At 46.3% G+C, this 14,917-nt stretch overlaps 1 protein-coding gene and 1 long non-coding RNA gene across 2 annotated transcripts in view; one reads left to right on the top strand and one right to left on the bottom strand.

The window, feature by feature from the left end:
• LOC144816056 (uncharacterized) overlaps window positions 1–14,917 on the top strand; it is a 105,483-nt gene that overhangs the window by 22,759 nt on the left and 67,807 nt on the right. Inside the window, exon 2 of the long non-coding RNA XR_013606927.1 lies at window positions 104–233. This is a non-coding gene — a long non-coding RNA (uncharacterized LOC144816056). The remainder of the gene's footprint in view (window positions 1–103; window positions 234–14,917) is intronic.
• The window catches only part of PPFIA2 (PPFI scaffold protein A2), a 2,034,471-nt gene that overhangs the window by 1,998,053 nt on the left and 21,501 nt on the right, over window positions 1–14,917 (bottom strand). The window lies entirely within an intron of this gene.

Genomic DNA, 14,917 nt, shown 5'->3' with positions numbered 1-14,917 from the left:
ATGGTAATTAACTCAGTCAGCTTGACGAATCCCATAGACTTAAACTAGAGCGGTCTACGCCTAAAGAGGTCTAATCCTATATCTCCCTATTTTAATCTTTCAGTGTTGGCATTCATTGCCTGAAGTTGCATTCACTATATGGATTTGCACATACGGTCCTTGACACCACAATGACGGCGTCCATTAAGAACCCTTGACTAGGTAAGGAATCTACACCCTGCAAGCGTCTGCGGGTAAGCCATCTCCTATCTTTTGGCGTTTACATATGTGTTTAAATTATATGTGCAACAACCTGACCCCTTTCCCCCTCACCCCATAGGTGTGTGACAGGGCCCCATACCTATTCAGGTTGCCCCAGACTGTCCTGAAGAAGACCTGCAAGGCCGAGGTTCCAAATTACCCTTGGGACCCTAAGTCGGGTTGAAACGTCGACGCCCCCTTAAGCAGCCTGGACCCCGTGTCCACCCTAACATGCCACACAAGGATACATTTCTCTGTAAACTCAAATTGTATATAAAGAAGTCTGTTTACTTTAACGTGGCAGGCCAGGAAGGACGGTGATTTGTAACCAGTCCAACTTTTCAATGTTTCTAATTATCCTCTATGTCACTGCCTTGAAATTCCTTTTCACTACCTCCACGCAAGAGCACCTTCTCTCTTGCACGTTCCTCCTGGAGCAACCGACCTTTCCTGTTTCCCCTTAATTGATACAGTCAATTATTATTCACAACATGATATGAGAATAAAATTCTTGGTGAAGTATACCTTGGTTGTTGCATCTCTTCATCGTAAAACAATGTATTGATTACTGTGAGCCTATAAATCGTTTTGCTGATGCTCGTGAAATTATTTTTCAAAGGCAAAGAGGGATTGGGACGAGGGGCGCTGGGAGGAATTAAGGTTAGCATGTAACGGTAGAAACATGCGACAGTTCTGGGATCTGATCAAATGGGGAAATGGGCAAAGGTCAATTGTACCAAATAACAATGTGGATCCCCAGCAGTGGGTCGCCTTCTTTGAAGCTCAATTTCAGAGTGGCATAGAGAGGGATGGCCCGGACCCACTCATTAGCCCTGGAACCCCCCTGCTGTTTAGTACTAAGGAGGTTGAGGCAGTTTTGAAGACCATCCCTAATGGCAAGGCACCTGGCCCAGATTGTATCCCAGCAGACCTCTTCAAGCAAAATCCCGATTTCTAGATCCCATACATTACAAACCTAATTAATTCTTTAGCAGGGGGTGCCCCAATTCCTGCATCTTGGTCCGGCGCAGAAATCATCCTGATTTATAAGAAGGGTGACCGTTCCGCGCTGGCCAACTACAGGCCTATAAGCCTTATTGATGCCCTGCAGAAAATCGTTGCAAGAGTTATTTTGGGCAGGATTCAGAATTGGCTGATGGAAGAGGACATTCTTACACCATTACAGGCGGGTTTCCAGGCCCATATGGGGACCCTGGATCAAGCCTTCAGATTTGTCCTGCTTTATTGGAAGGAGGTATTGCTGGGTAAGGGTTTACTCTTTGCTGCCTTCGTGGACTTAAAGCCCGCGTTTGATTTAGTTCCTAGATCAAAACTGTGGGATGTTCTGTTAGGACTGGGGGTGCCTAAGGAACTGGTCTCCCTTGTGGTAAGACTGCACACATCTACTTATGTCCAGGTTCGCTGGGGGAAACCAGGGGAGGTCACGGAGAAATTTTTAGTGGCCAAGGGCGTCTGCCAAGGGTGTGTATTGGCTCCCACCCTATTTTCTATTTTTATAAATGGGGTGGTGAAGTACTTTGATAACTATTCTACGGACGCGCCCATGCTAGCAGGCCAAAGGGTGCCCCTGCTCATGTTCGCGATGACACGCTGATTCTATCAAAGACGAGAAAAGGGCTTCAGCTAGCTCTGACTCGCTTTGAGGAGTTTTGCCGCGATCATGAACTGGTAGTTAACATGGAAAAGACCAAGTTCATGGTCCTCCACGGGGCCAAGCCTGTATCCTCAAGAGTTTTCATGAACGGAAGGCTCTTGGAGCAGGCTAGTGTTTTTACCTTCCTGGGGGTTACTTTTGGTGATAAACTGAGCTGGTCCCCACAACTGAAGCTAATGGCGCTAAAACACACCCAGTTAGCAGGAGCACTGATTAAGGAACATAGGCAGTCACAAACTAAGCCCATAGTTCCAGTGGTTAAAATTTATACCACTAAAATAATTCCAGCTACTTTATATGGGGCTGAGATATGGGGATCATGTAATTTATATCACCTAGCGCTGGCCCAGAACCAAATTCCTAAGATCTATCGCGGGCCTCCCCAAATCTACCCCTCACATTCCCCTTCGGTTAGACCTCGGTTGCCAAGTAATAGAGGACATCGCAAGGTACAGGATGCTGGCCTTTTGGCGAAGGCTTTGGACCACTCCAGAATTATACCTATTTGCAAAGGGCTTCACTGAAGTTAGGGGACTGGATAGTTCTAACAAAATCCCATGGTTAACCTGCATGAAATCTCTGCTTATTGATATGCGGTTGAGGGATCTGTGGTATAGTCCGGAGTCTGTTAGAATTTCTATCTAAATTAATTTATAGAGCAGCTTACTGGAACCTCATTAAAACCAGGAGGTATTCCGCACTGACTAGCTCATCCCTGACTAGAGATTTCTGTGAGTTGAAAGATGAACCCCATATGCAAAACTACTGGGATTTAATTATAAAGCCCAGAGATCGCAAGCTCTACCACCAGTTCTGCGTGGAGACACTTCCACTTAGGAAGTTCACATGTAAATGGAAAATAGGCACCTGCGATAAGTGTCCATTTTGTCCTAAGGTCATAGAAGATATTGGCCATTTCCTATACGTTTGCCTTGCCTATCAGCAACCCCGTAATATGCGGCTTAAACCATTGTGTAGATCCCTGGGTACCAGCTCAGCACTGGTGGCCAAAAGACTACTGAAAACTGGTTGTAATGACATGGCGGCCATAGGGGTTGCTAAGTTTTTGAGTTGGTCCTGGGCACTTCGGGAAAAAGTAGGGGGTTAGTATTGATAGTTAAGGTTATTGCGAGTATGGCACGATATGGATAAGGAATATATTGGATTTTTCCTTTTTTTTAATCATAGTACGTTTGTACATACATGAAAAGTCTTGTGTATACATAAATTTAATTTTGTTTTTAAAATTGTTTTTAAAATGTACATATAGGTATTTATATTTGTAAGAAATTCCATTTAAATGAACGATAGCTTTTTGATGTTATTAGGGCTGTGCCCATAACCATTATGTATTTTGTTATATGTCTTTTTGATGAATAATTGAATTAAAGACTTTTTTGATTACTGTGAGCCTATAAATAGTTTTGCTGCTGCTCGTGAAATTATTTTTCAAATATGCTAGTTGGATATTTAATCTATGTCAATTTTGAAATAGATGTCTAGGACCATTGTATTTTTTATCGCATTGTACCCAGGTCCGTGACCATTATTGGGTTACCCCATTTTTGTAATGGCTACCTTTGTGCAGGCACTACCTGGGAGTGTTTAAATGTTTAAAGTTTGTTGTCAAATGTTTGTTTTGATAGAGTTCTATATGGCTATATATGTTGTCTAATGATAAATACAGCAGGTTTAGGTAAGTCTGAATAGAACAATCTATGTCTTAAAGAGAAACACTGTCTTACAGTGAAGACTATATATATAAACTTCTACAAGCACAAGGTGGTGGTAGTTTCTTTGGAGTAACTACTAGCAATATTGAACTCACGCTCAACGAAAAAATATCTAAACTAGAGCGCGTTAGAGAAAAAACTGATCAGAACAAGACTGCATGGGCACACCTTAGCAAAATATCTACATTCTAATGTCATCCCTGTTGGGTTACAAGTTAGAAACAAGCCTGCAATCCTTTTGGATAACCCTAAATTTAAGGACAATTTCCGTTTCGTCTCCAATAATTGTTCCAGTCACTGGATGGTGCTTGGGCTTAAGGCTGCGGTTGAGGAAGCACAACGTTTGATAAAGGAAATATCTTACTTAAAGAAAGAGATTATTGATGATAAAGCCCTAAGCAACGCTAAGGAAGCCCTAGAAAGAATTTGCGACTTTGACTTTTACACCCAGACAACCAAACTAGACAAGGTGGCAAGAGATATAAAATTCTCTGATAAAAAACCACCTACCCATATCTGCAGGAAGGATACTACGTAAGAGAGCAACAGGGGACATTCTCCAGTAGGGGTAGAAATGGTTTTAGGAAATATACAACATTCTCTGGCTCCTCGCTAGCAAGCAGTTCAGACAGTGACACTGAACGCCCAGGCCCCAGTACAGTCGCACCAAATCAAGGCCACACTTACACAGATCAACAACCTTTTTTAGTGGAGGAACCATGGTGGGGACAACGAGGGTGGGGTCGTCCCTGGGGCAGACCCAGGGAACAAGGGCTCCATTGTGGAACCAAGGCAAAGGGAAAGCGAGGAAACAGGCGCACTTCCAAAAGGAATCACACGGAGACATACAGACATGACGACAACACTACAGATGGTAGTCCATACACCTGAAAACCCTGTGGTCAACTTATCAGACTATACACTCAAACCCAACGAGCAAGAGATCTTGGATAAGGGCCTATCATTTGTACCTACCTCCATGCCGAATGACTTCAATTTGAAGGTGGAACTCCACCAGTTTTTCCCTAAGATTAGGTTGAAACATTACTTTCTAAAAATTCCTCCTAACCCAACCTTCTTGGGTAGTGTGTTGAGACCCCCCCTCCAAGTTTAATCCCCCGACACACTCAATGCCACATAAACTTGTGGCATATGAAAAGGTAGTCATTGAGAGGTTGACAAAACCCCTGCTAACTGACAGTACGTCAAGTACAACATTAGCAAACTGGAACAGGAAGCACTGGAGTCCCTTAAGACAAACACCAGTATAGTAATCAAACCCGCTGACAAGGGCGGGGAAATAGTCGCTCAGAACTCTGAGGACTGCAAAAAGGAAATCCTCTCACAGTTGTCTGTCACAGGAAACTGAGAAACTGAGAATGGATCTGACTAAAGAAATTAGTAACATCATAGCAAGCATGACTCAGAAGGCACTGGAAGAAGGGACCCTCAGTAAACAGGAACATGATTACCTTAATAATAAACATCTGCGGATGCCTACAATCTATACCCTGCCAAAGATACATAAACGCATGCAGGACCCACCTGGGAGACCGATAATTTCAGGCTATGCATCAATATTAGAACTGCTATGCAAGTACATCGATGTGTTTCTCAGACTCATCACAGAGAACACTTTAACATACCTCAGAGACACAATGCAGACAATTCAATTGGTGGACGAACATCCCTACAACTCCAATACTAGCTTACCGGCCACTATGGATATAACTGCATTATATAGGAACATTTCCCAGGCTACTGCACTTACGTGCATTGACTCAGCACTGAACGAAAGACCAGCCCCACATAAGGTCCCAACAGAATTCATTGTTGAACTTCTAAAGATTGCTATGACCAGAAATTACCTCTATTTCCAAGGCAAATCTATGTACAAATGAAGGACATGGCCATGGGGGCGATTTTCGCCCCGAACCTTGCAATCATTTACATGAACGAATATGAACAGCAGTATGTCCTCAGTGAGTACAATCCATGGAAAGATTGCATAGCACTTTGGCAACGCTACATAGATGATTTGCTGATCATCTGGGAGGGTAGTGAGGAACATCTTAGATCTTTTCACCGGCTAAACACATGCTCCACTGACATTCAATTCACACTTGAATTTGACAGGGGGTCCATCAATCTTTTAGACATAACGGTCAAAGCAGAGTGGGGCAAACTCCACACCAGCCTCTATAGAAAGAGTAGTGAGTGGAACACGCTTCTACGATACACAAGCCATCATCCTCGCACCCTCAGGGATAATTTACCCTTTGGGTAATTCCTGAGGTTGAGTAGGAATTGTTTGAAGAAGGAGGACTACTTTGAGGAATCAGCAGGTCTCATGTCCAGATTGATAGAGTGAGGGTATCCGATTAGACTCCTCAAGAAAGCACGCAAACGTGCTTGCCATAATCACAGGGAGTTCCTATTGGTTCCCAGAGAAAAGAAAAATGTAAGTGAAGAATGGATAGTCTGTGCAACTACGTTTTCCACTAAAAGCAATGCAATAAAAAAGATCATTAACCAACACTGGCATTTAGTTTTGGACTAACTAGGGAACATGCCACTCCGTTAGATGCCTTTAAAAAAGGCAAAAATGTAAGGGACCACGTGGTCAAATCATTGTTACCCACACTACGCACTCCTGGCCAAACCACACTATGGGGGATCTAGCCCATCAAGGGCCACCGTAAATGTGGCCAATGTAAAGCTTGCCCATTGACAGAAGAAATCACTGAATTCACACATAATGACCAGACACACAGATTGCAAGACCACAGTAACTGTAATACCACTGGGGTTATCTATGCGATCACCTGCCCCTGTGGGTTTATGTACATAGGTCAGACCATCCAAAAAGTTAAATGCCGCATTTTACAGCTCTGTAGCCGTATACAATGCCAAGTAAAAGGCACGCCATTAGTGGATCACTTAACCACCTTTGAACACACTGCTGAGAGCTTAAAATGGTGGGTCATCGAGAAGGTTATACCCAACCCAAGAAGAGGTGATTCCATAAACATAATGAATAAACGAGAATGCAGGTGGATACATCTAATAGACACTATTGCATGGGGCCTGAACGAGTTTGAGGAAATTAGTAGACTGGTGTCTGTACTGAGCAATGGCTAACTCCGTCACCAATTAGTATAGCTTTAACAATACCTTTTGCTTGTGACATTAGGTGAGTTAGTGTGATATTACATACATGAATGCACCAGCGACTAGTATTAATCTGTGATGCCATGGTGTTGTATAACACACTTATTGACAGTCTATCGCCCTGAATGTGTAACTGTAACTACTACACAATGCGTGCATACTTGTTGTCGGCTAGCTTATTGTTCTGTAATGCCATGAGGGGTTTAGAACACATCCTTACAGTCAACGCATCATGAGTACTTGTTCGCAATTAATTTCCTTATACCGTGTCTTGTAATGTAGATACCACTGACAGTTCTTATATGCCCCTTCTAATTCTATTAATCCTAAATTGTACTACACCACTGCTACATATGTGTGTGATCGATACCTGCAGTAGTACCCGATGGACAAGGGTTTTTAACATTGATTTTTAACATTTCACCATGTACAGTATTAATGTTATTTGTAGCACTGTGTTTTCACTATGTCCATTGTCACTATGAACCTTTCATTCTGAGTTTTACCACATTCTGTATTATTGCATAATGTGCCTACAATAATAATCCTTGACTCCGTCAATGCTCTCATAAGGCATACTTATTTAATAATCACATTTGAGGACACACTTTGGCCCTCATCACACGCTGCTAGTCTTTCATCCATTTCCCGGAACACACGCCGCCAGCGTGAGATTCACGTCATCAAGACCTCTTTAAGAACGTCCTTGTGGCAGCCGCGTTTCTGTTTCCAGCCGAATTGTGCGGAATACGGACGTCAGCTTGGACGACTTTAAGGTATATAACCCAGTCAGTTTGACGAATCCCATAGACTTAAACTAGAGCGGTCTACGCTTAAATAGGTCTAATCCTATATCTCCCTATTTTAATCTTTCAGTTTTGGCATTCATTGCCTGAAGTTGCATGCACTATATGGATTTGCATATATGGTCCTTGATACCACAATGACCCCTTGACTAGATAAGGAATCTACAACCCGCAAGCGTCTGCGGGTAAGCCATCTACTATCTTTTGGCGGTTACCTATGTGTTTAATGAATATGAGCAACAACCTGACCCTTTCCCCCTCACCCCATAGGTGTTTGACAGGGCCCAATACCTATTCAGGTTGCCACAGACTGTCCTGAAGAAGACCTGCAAGGCCGAGGTTCCAAATTACCCTTGTGGCCCTAAGTCGGGTTGAAACGTCGACGCCCCCTTAAGCAGCCTGGACCACGTGTCCACCCCAACATGCCACACAAGGATACATTTCTGTGTAAACTCAAATTGTACATAAAGAAGTATGTTTACTTTAACATGACCAGGCCAGAAAGGACGGTGATTTGTAATCAGTCCAACTTTTGATTGTTTCTAATTATCCTCTGTGTCACTGCCTTGAAATTCCTTTTCACAACCTCCACACCAGAGCACCTTCTCTCTTGCACGTTCCCCCTTGAGCAACAGGCCTTTCCTGTTTCCCCTTAATTGATACAGTCAATTATTACTCACCACATGATATGAGAATAAAATGCTTGGTGAAATATACCTTGGTTGTTGCATCTCTTCATCTTAAAACAATGTATTGATTACTGTGAGCCTACAAATCGTTTTGCTGATGCTCATGAAAATATTTTTCAAATATGGTAGTTGGATATTTGATCTATATCAATTTTGAAATAGATGTCTAGGACCATTGTTTTTTGTATCACCTTCTAAAAGGGGCATTTCCCCACCAGTCATCATAAATCTGCGCACACCATTGCGCAGCATTTATTCTCACGAGTTCATACATACTAAATTCGCCCCTGCGACTCCTCTCATATCAGGAATTACCACGGACACACTCATCCCCAATGCATTCCTATGGGATGGCAGGCCAACCTCACCAATGTAACACAGAGAGCGCAAGCACTTTACACTGGACCACAGTTCTAAAGTGCTCAGAGGCCTAAAATCACCAACACCAGGTTTCAGAAAAAGGCTAGGAGAATGCAAAAACTTTTGGGGTGAACCTGCCAAATGGGCCAAGTCCAATACAACCCCCTTCCAGCCAAATCGCAGGGCAGACCAATCACTTCCTTGATGGGCTTCCCTGCTTCGGGCGAAAGAACACGGACGCTGGGCCCGCAACTTCAGGGACACCCTCCAGTTCTACGCCACTCTGAACTCATGTGGTTCCCTCTGAAACACACTCTTAGGTCCAACTAGGCTACCCCACTGGTACTCCCTAGTTGTCCACGGCCAGGACCAGGCCCTAGGACATCCAGATGTTAGGGGTCCTTGCCAATCCACAGAATGGGGGGCAGTAACCCCTGGCACATAATAGCCAGTCTCCACTCTCCCTCTCAGTGTAGTTCCTAACTACCATTTTTCCTTCAACTTAGGGTCCGCACCCTCAAGCTGACCAGAGGCGTCAGGCGAGGCTCTCCTCCCCCTACATCTCCTTCTAGGGTTCTACACTCTCCTATGAGAGGCAACCTCATTACACCACACAAAAATCGTCTCTCAGTTCTCAGATTTACAAAAGCAACATGGGGAGGTAGAGCCTTCTCTACTTTAGCACCCAGGCTATGGAACTCGCTTCCCCCCGAACTTGCAGGGCAACCCTCCCTTGTGCTTTTCCGTAAAGCATTAAAGCTTGTTTCTTTGTTGAGGCATACCCGTAGTAGTGCACTAGGAGAATTACAGACTGGACGACCTGTTTGGCGCCTTGATGCCCTTGGGGTAAGTTGTGCGGTATAAATCTCCCTTCATTCATTCATTCATTCATTCACACTCCAACCAGCTGAAACTCCCGAACAGGAGGCCAGCTCACTCAGACCCTCGGGGACTCTTGTTTTCAGAAAAACAAAGCACACAGCACAGTTCCTCTTCAAGCAGGGGGGACACAGCACACAGCAAAGACCCTTAGTCCTCTTCTCAACAGAAACAACAAACTATAGGGAAGCCCCAAGACACACAGCAATGGCGGCACTTTTCCTAAATCTTTGCAGCTGTTCTCTTTGAAAGGGATTCCCCCTCGATCAAGAAGTTTCCAAGTCTCTCAACCTAGGGTCTAAACCCTCAGGTTGCACTGGGGTCAGTGGCGAGGATGCCCTCCCTCTGCACCCCCTTCCAGAGTTCTGCACCCTCCCACCTTGGAGTGCTACCCCTGGAAGCCAAACCGGTCAGGACACTTATTACAGATGCCCTTCCCTCCAGGTCAGGTTGAATCCGAACCTGGCCTCCCCTTTGGGCAGACAAATTCCCAGTGAACCAGGACTTCCAGGGGAGCACGCATGCCCCCCCTTGAGGGTGACACGTAACTAAAGTATTGTGCGACAGTCAGCCTGGCTCTAATCTCACGACCTCCTGACCACCTGACAGGGCTCAGAGATCCCCCAGGACAGAAGTGGCGTCACTCAGCCCTTCTGGCTGGCCCCTAACCCAATGGTTCTTCCACTGGGGACACTTTCCCCCTCTCACCACTCAACCAGGACGTCTGCACCCTCCACTTAGGAGCGGTACTGCCCAAGACCAGGACCGCTGGAGCTCTGGCTACAGACACTGCACGTCCCCTGGAAGACCATCCTCAAATGGCCTACAAGTACAGCCTAGGCCCCCGACCTGGCGCCCCCTTAGGGAACCCATTCGGGCCCTGAGACAGGGTTTCGGGCCACCGTGGGACGAACCATCCCACACTCACTCCGTCTACACTGAGACAGGACATGAGCCCCTACACCCCTCTCATTCCACTGTGGGACCTAGCTGGGCTACACTGAACCTCTTCCACTACACAGGACCAGAAGATACCCAAGCCACTACTTTTGGAATCACTCCCCAATGCCTCTGCAGGCCCTCTAGCACACAGCCAGAGGTCCACCTCCTGTGCAAGCTCCTTATCTCCAAAAGAACTCACACCCACTTGTCCAGTGCAACACACCACTCATCCACACACGACCCCCAAGACTGGCGAGACAGTTCCTTACTGACCCTGAATCTCAACCTGTACCCCTTTTACTGAGCACCAGGTACCATACTCTGGGAATGGGAATTGGGCTTCCTGCACTAGACTCACTTCTGCTGCCACCACTGGATCCCACCCAACTGGTGAATCCAGACAACTCAAACTCCACTCAGGGGATGACCACCCTCCCGAGCTAGCTTTGTCTCCTCCACACTCCCTCTATTCCCTCCTATCTAACCACACCTCTGTGGACAGGGAAAGGCACTGAACCCAGCAATAAACTCCCTATCTATGGGAACCTCCCCACCTACTGTTGTCCCCGCCCTGTCAGTTTCTCTCTTCTGCCACCAAACATAAAAGCGCAGAAAACATCATTTAAAAATGACAATCTAGAGAAGAAAACAAAATCAGAAACAATAATCACCAAACATGTGATTATCTAACGCAGAGTTTTGTAGTGCAACCAGTTGTCGCTGTGGTGTTGTGCAAACGCAAGTCCTATCTTCACCGCTGACAAACAATGTTAGAAATGGGATTTCTGGTTGGCTAAGTTTTGCGCCAAAGCCAGGCAGAAACCACAACTCTAGTAAAGGCAAGGGAGTTACACGCTGAAGATAACCCCTACTCACCCCCTTGGTAGCTTGGCACGTGCAGTCAGGCTTATCCCAGAGGCAATGTGTAAAGTGTTTGCGCAACACACACACAGCCAGCAGCAACACACTAGGTACACCACAAAAAGAACTCCTCACAAGGTTATATAAAAAATAGCCTTTGTATTGTCATAAACACATTAGAATAGTAATTACATAATATACATTGTGCCACCTGGCACTAGGCAATATCTACAAGGGATTATTTACACCTGGCAGGGCCAAATGGACTGCTGTCAGCACCATCAGTTAGAACACAGCAAATGTAGAAAATATAATACGTAGAACAAAACCAGTACTCACTGGTCATTACTGTACACAGCATCATCCTGAAACATAAACCATATTATGCACAGTCTCCCATTAGGCGCAAATTACATTCTCCACAACCTCCCCAGCATAACCACATTATGCAATCATCTATTAAGTCTAAACGCATTATACCCTTACCTCCTAAGCATCACGCACATTAGGGGTATAACTCACAGTAGGAAACAATCTCACCAGCACATCCCATCCCCAAACTCATTTAGAGGCATAAATCATTGTAGAGCATCACATTTCCTAATATCACATAAATCATTTACCCCCTGGCCAACTGGCCTTTTCAATGGGGCTCAAAAGCCCTGCATCCAGAATGTCAGGGCTTCTGCCAATGCAGCAAAGTTCTAAGTGCGCCATTGCGCTGGGGCAGAGGAGTGCATCGCACTCCCATCTCTCAAGACATGCCCCCAAAGAACTGTAGCCTAGACGTGCAGCTGACCCTAAGTGCTGCACAGCTGTAACTCCAGTGAAGGCCTGGCACCACTGCGCCGCTGCTGTACCCTTCAGGGATTCTGCCACCAAAATGCCCAACGTTCGAGTGGCCCGCTCTCTTGCGGGCCCACTCAGGCACCAATAATGTGCCTCGCTATTCTGGGGGGGACACGGGCCCCACTGGGCCTTCGCCAGTCATGTGCCACCCCCTCGCTGGAACCACACTGGCTCTGAAACAAAAACATGCCACCCATTGGAGCGGCCCTCTATAAGGCGGGGCCGCTCATGGAATGGGCACAACCCTGTGCCCCAATCGTGGGGCGGCCCGCTCACTCACGTGTGGCCGCCGGGCCCAGCAGTACTGCCCCGGTGCTTTTTGCGCACCAACACAGAGAAGATCAGCCCCCAGCCCCACTCACTGGGCTGTGGTCGGCAGGTTCTTCTCCCTCGCTCGGCTCCTCTTCCGGGCCGCAGCTTCTCCTGCACGCAGGGCTTCCCTTCGCTCACGGGAGCCCTCCGCTGCCATTGGCGACCCCTGCTGCCTTTGCCCACTTCACCCGGGCCCCCTCCTGGGACCCGGGACTTGTCATCGGAACTCAGGGAGGCGGGATAGGCTCCTGTCCTCCTCAGCACGTCCCTCGGAATCAGCCACAGCTTCAGCGCTGCAGAGCCCACGCGCTCCTTCACTGCTGCCCAGAGCAAAGCGCTTTTAAGGAACAAAAATACAGCACTCACAGGGCGCTAGAGGCAACAGTCCAGGGGAGTCCTTTAGGATGAATGGGGCAAAGAAAAATCCAGCATAGCGCTCACAAGGCGCTGGATACACCAAAAGTCCCTGAAGTCTTTAGGTATCAAGGGAGGCCATGCTGGGCCCAGGGAGGCAGCCCTCCTGGCAGGTCCTCCTGGGCCCCAGCAGCAGCACGCCCCGCAGGTTTTGTATCAGGTCCTGAAGAACCTTCATGGGGTCACTGCCTCTCTTTTTATACACCCTTTCTCTTTGTCTAAAGTGCAGGGCATGGAGGAACCAGATGCTACTGATTCAGGGGGGAACTGGAGCACTTTGTTTTCCAAGCTCCTCTTCCCCTTTGTCAGGTGGGGGCTCGTCATCAGAAACACCACAGGGGCGGAGCCATCATTCACTAGGGCAGGCACAATCCTATTCAGAGTCAGGGGATTACCCCTCCCACTACTCTTAGCCCAGGTGTCCTATTCAGCCTAGCTCTGACTCACCCTGCCCCTCCTGGAGCCACCCACACCTCTCAGCCCCTGTCATTCACAAGACAGACATGCAACTCACATCAGGCAGGCAGACACATTGCACACAGAAATGCTAACTTCTAAAAGTGTCATTTCTCCACCAGTCATCATAAATCTGCGCACACCATTGCACAGCATTTATTCTCACAAGTTCATACATACTAAACTCGCCCCTGCCACTCCTTTCATACCAGGAATTACCATGGACACACTCATCCCCAAAGCATTCCTATGGGAGGGCAGGCCAGCCTCACCAATGTAACACAGAGAGCGCACACACTTTACACTGGACCACAGTGCTAAAGTGCTCAGAGGCCTAAAATCACCAACACCAGGTTACAAAAAATGGCTAGGAGAATACAAAAGGTTTTGGGGTGAACCTGCCAAAAGGGCCAAGTCCAACACTGCTCATAAAGGAGACAAATCGGTCCACAAGTCTCCAAAGAGGATTTGAGGATCATGCCACTAGGACCGCGTCATCGGCGTACAATAGCGCGTGCACCTGATTGTGAGCAATCTTAGATGTACCTACATGGGCTGATATCAGGGAGGAACACAGGCCATTTCTGTAGATAATAAAAAGTAACAGGCCAAAATACACCCTTGCCGCCCCTCTTGTGCAAGGGAGAATGCACTGGACATCTCACTGTTTGACCCAACATGAACTTTCACTGTAAGGGTCTCATGTAGAGTAAGCAAGAAACCCACTAATTCCTATCCACCCCAAGATCCAAGAACATCAACCACAGCTTGGTCCTGTTAACACAGTTAAGGATTTGGAGATGTCCATAAAGGTCAGGTACAGTGGGCAGTGCCTAGAAATGGTATACTTGTTAACTTTCAGATTCAAATTTTACGCACTGCCCCACCATGCTCAACATAGAACAGAAGCCAAATTGAAAGGGGCAAAGGATGTTGTTATCTTTAACCCATACAGTAAGGCAATTAAAAACAGCCCTGCTGATTACTTTGACCATACGATCGAGGAGTGAATTAGGGCAGTGGCATTTGGGTGACATAGGATCTCCCTTTTTGAAGATGGGAACAATGGTAGAGAGGGCCCATGAGCAAGGAATGTTATTGCTCAAAGTAGAATTGAAAACTTTGGTGATCACAGGTCCCCACAGATCAATGTTGTACTTTATTGGTACTCCATCAGGTCCAGGGGCTTTCCCATCTGAACTAGGATGAATCGCAGCCAGCACTTTCAGCAGTAATACCGAGAGTGGTGTCGAATTGGATAATCGACTTTGTAAAAGTTCAACCATGCTCTCTTTTTCCTCCATATAATAGATAGTTCTAAAATCTGAAACCCATTTCGGACATGTTGGACTTAGCCCTTTTTGCGGGGTTATCCCAGGAATTTTTACCTTCTTTCTGTATTTTTTCCGGCCCATTGTTGCTGGTTTTATGACTCTGGGAACTTTATCACTGCTGATCAGTGTCAAAGTGCATGTGATCTCTCTTATAAACTTGGTAAGATTGGTCTACACCTGTTTGGTATATTTAATT

Source organism: Lissotriton helveticus, chromosome 1_1, assembly GCF_964261635.1.
Source record: "Lissotriton helveticus chromosome 1_1, aLisHel1.1, whole genome shotgun sequence".
Lineage (NCBI taxonomy): Eukaryota > Metazoa > Chordata > Amphibia > Caudata > Salamandridae > Lissotriton > Lissotriton helveticus.
The sequence above is the reverse complement of the archived record's forward strand: the minus strand, read 5'-3'. Positions and strand labels throughout refer to the sequence as shown.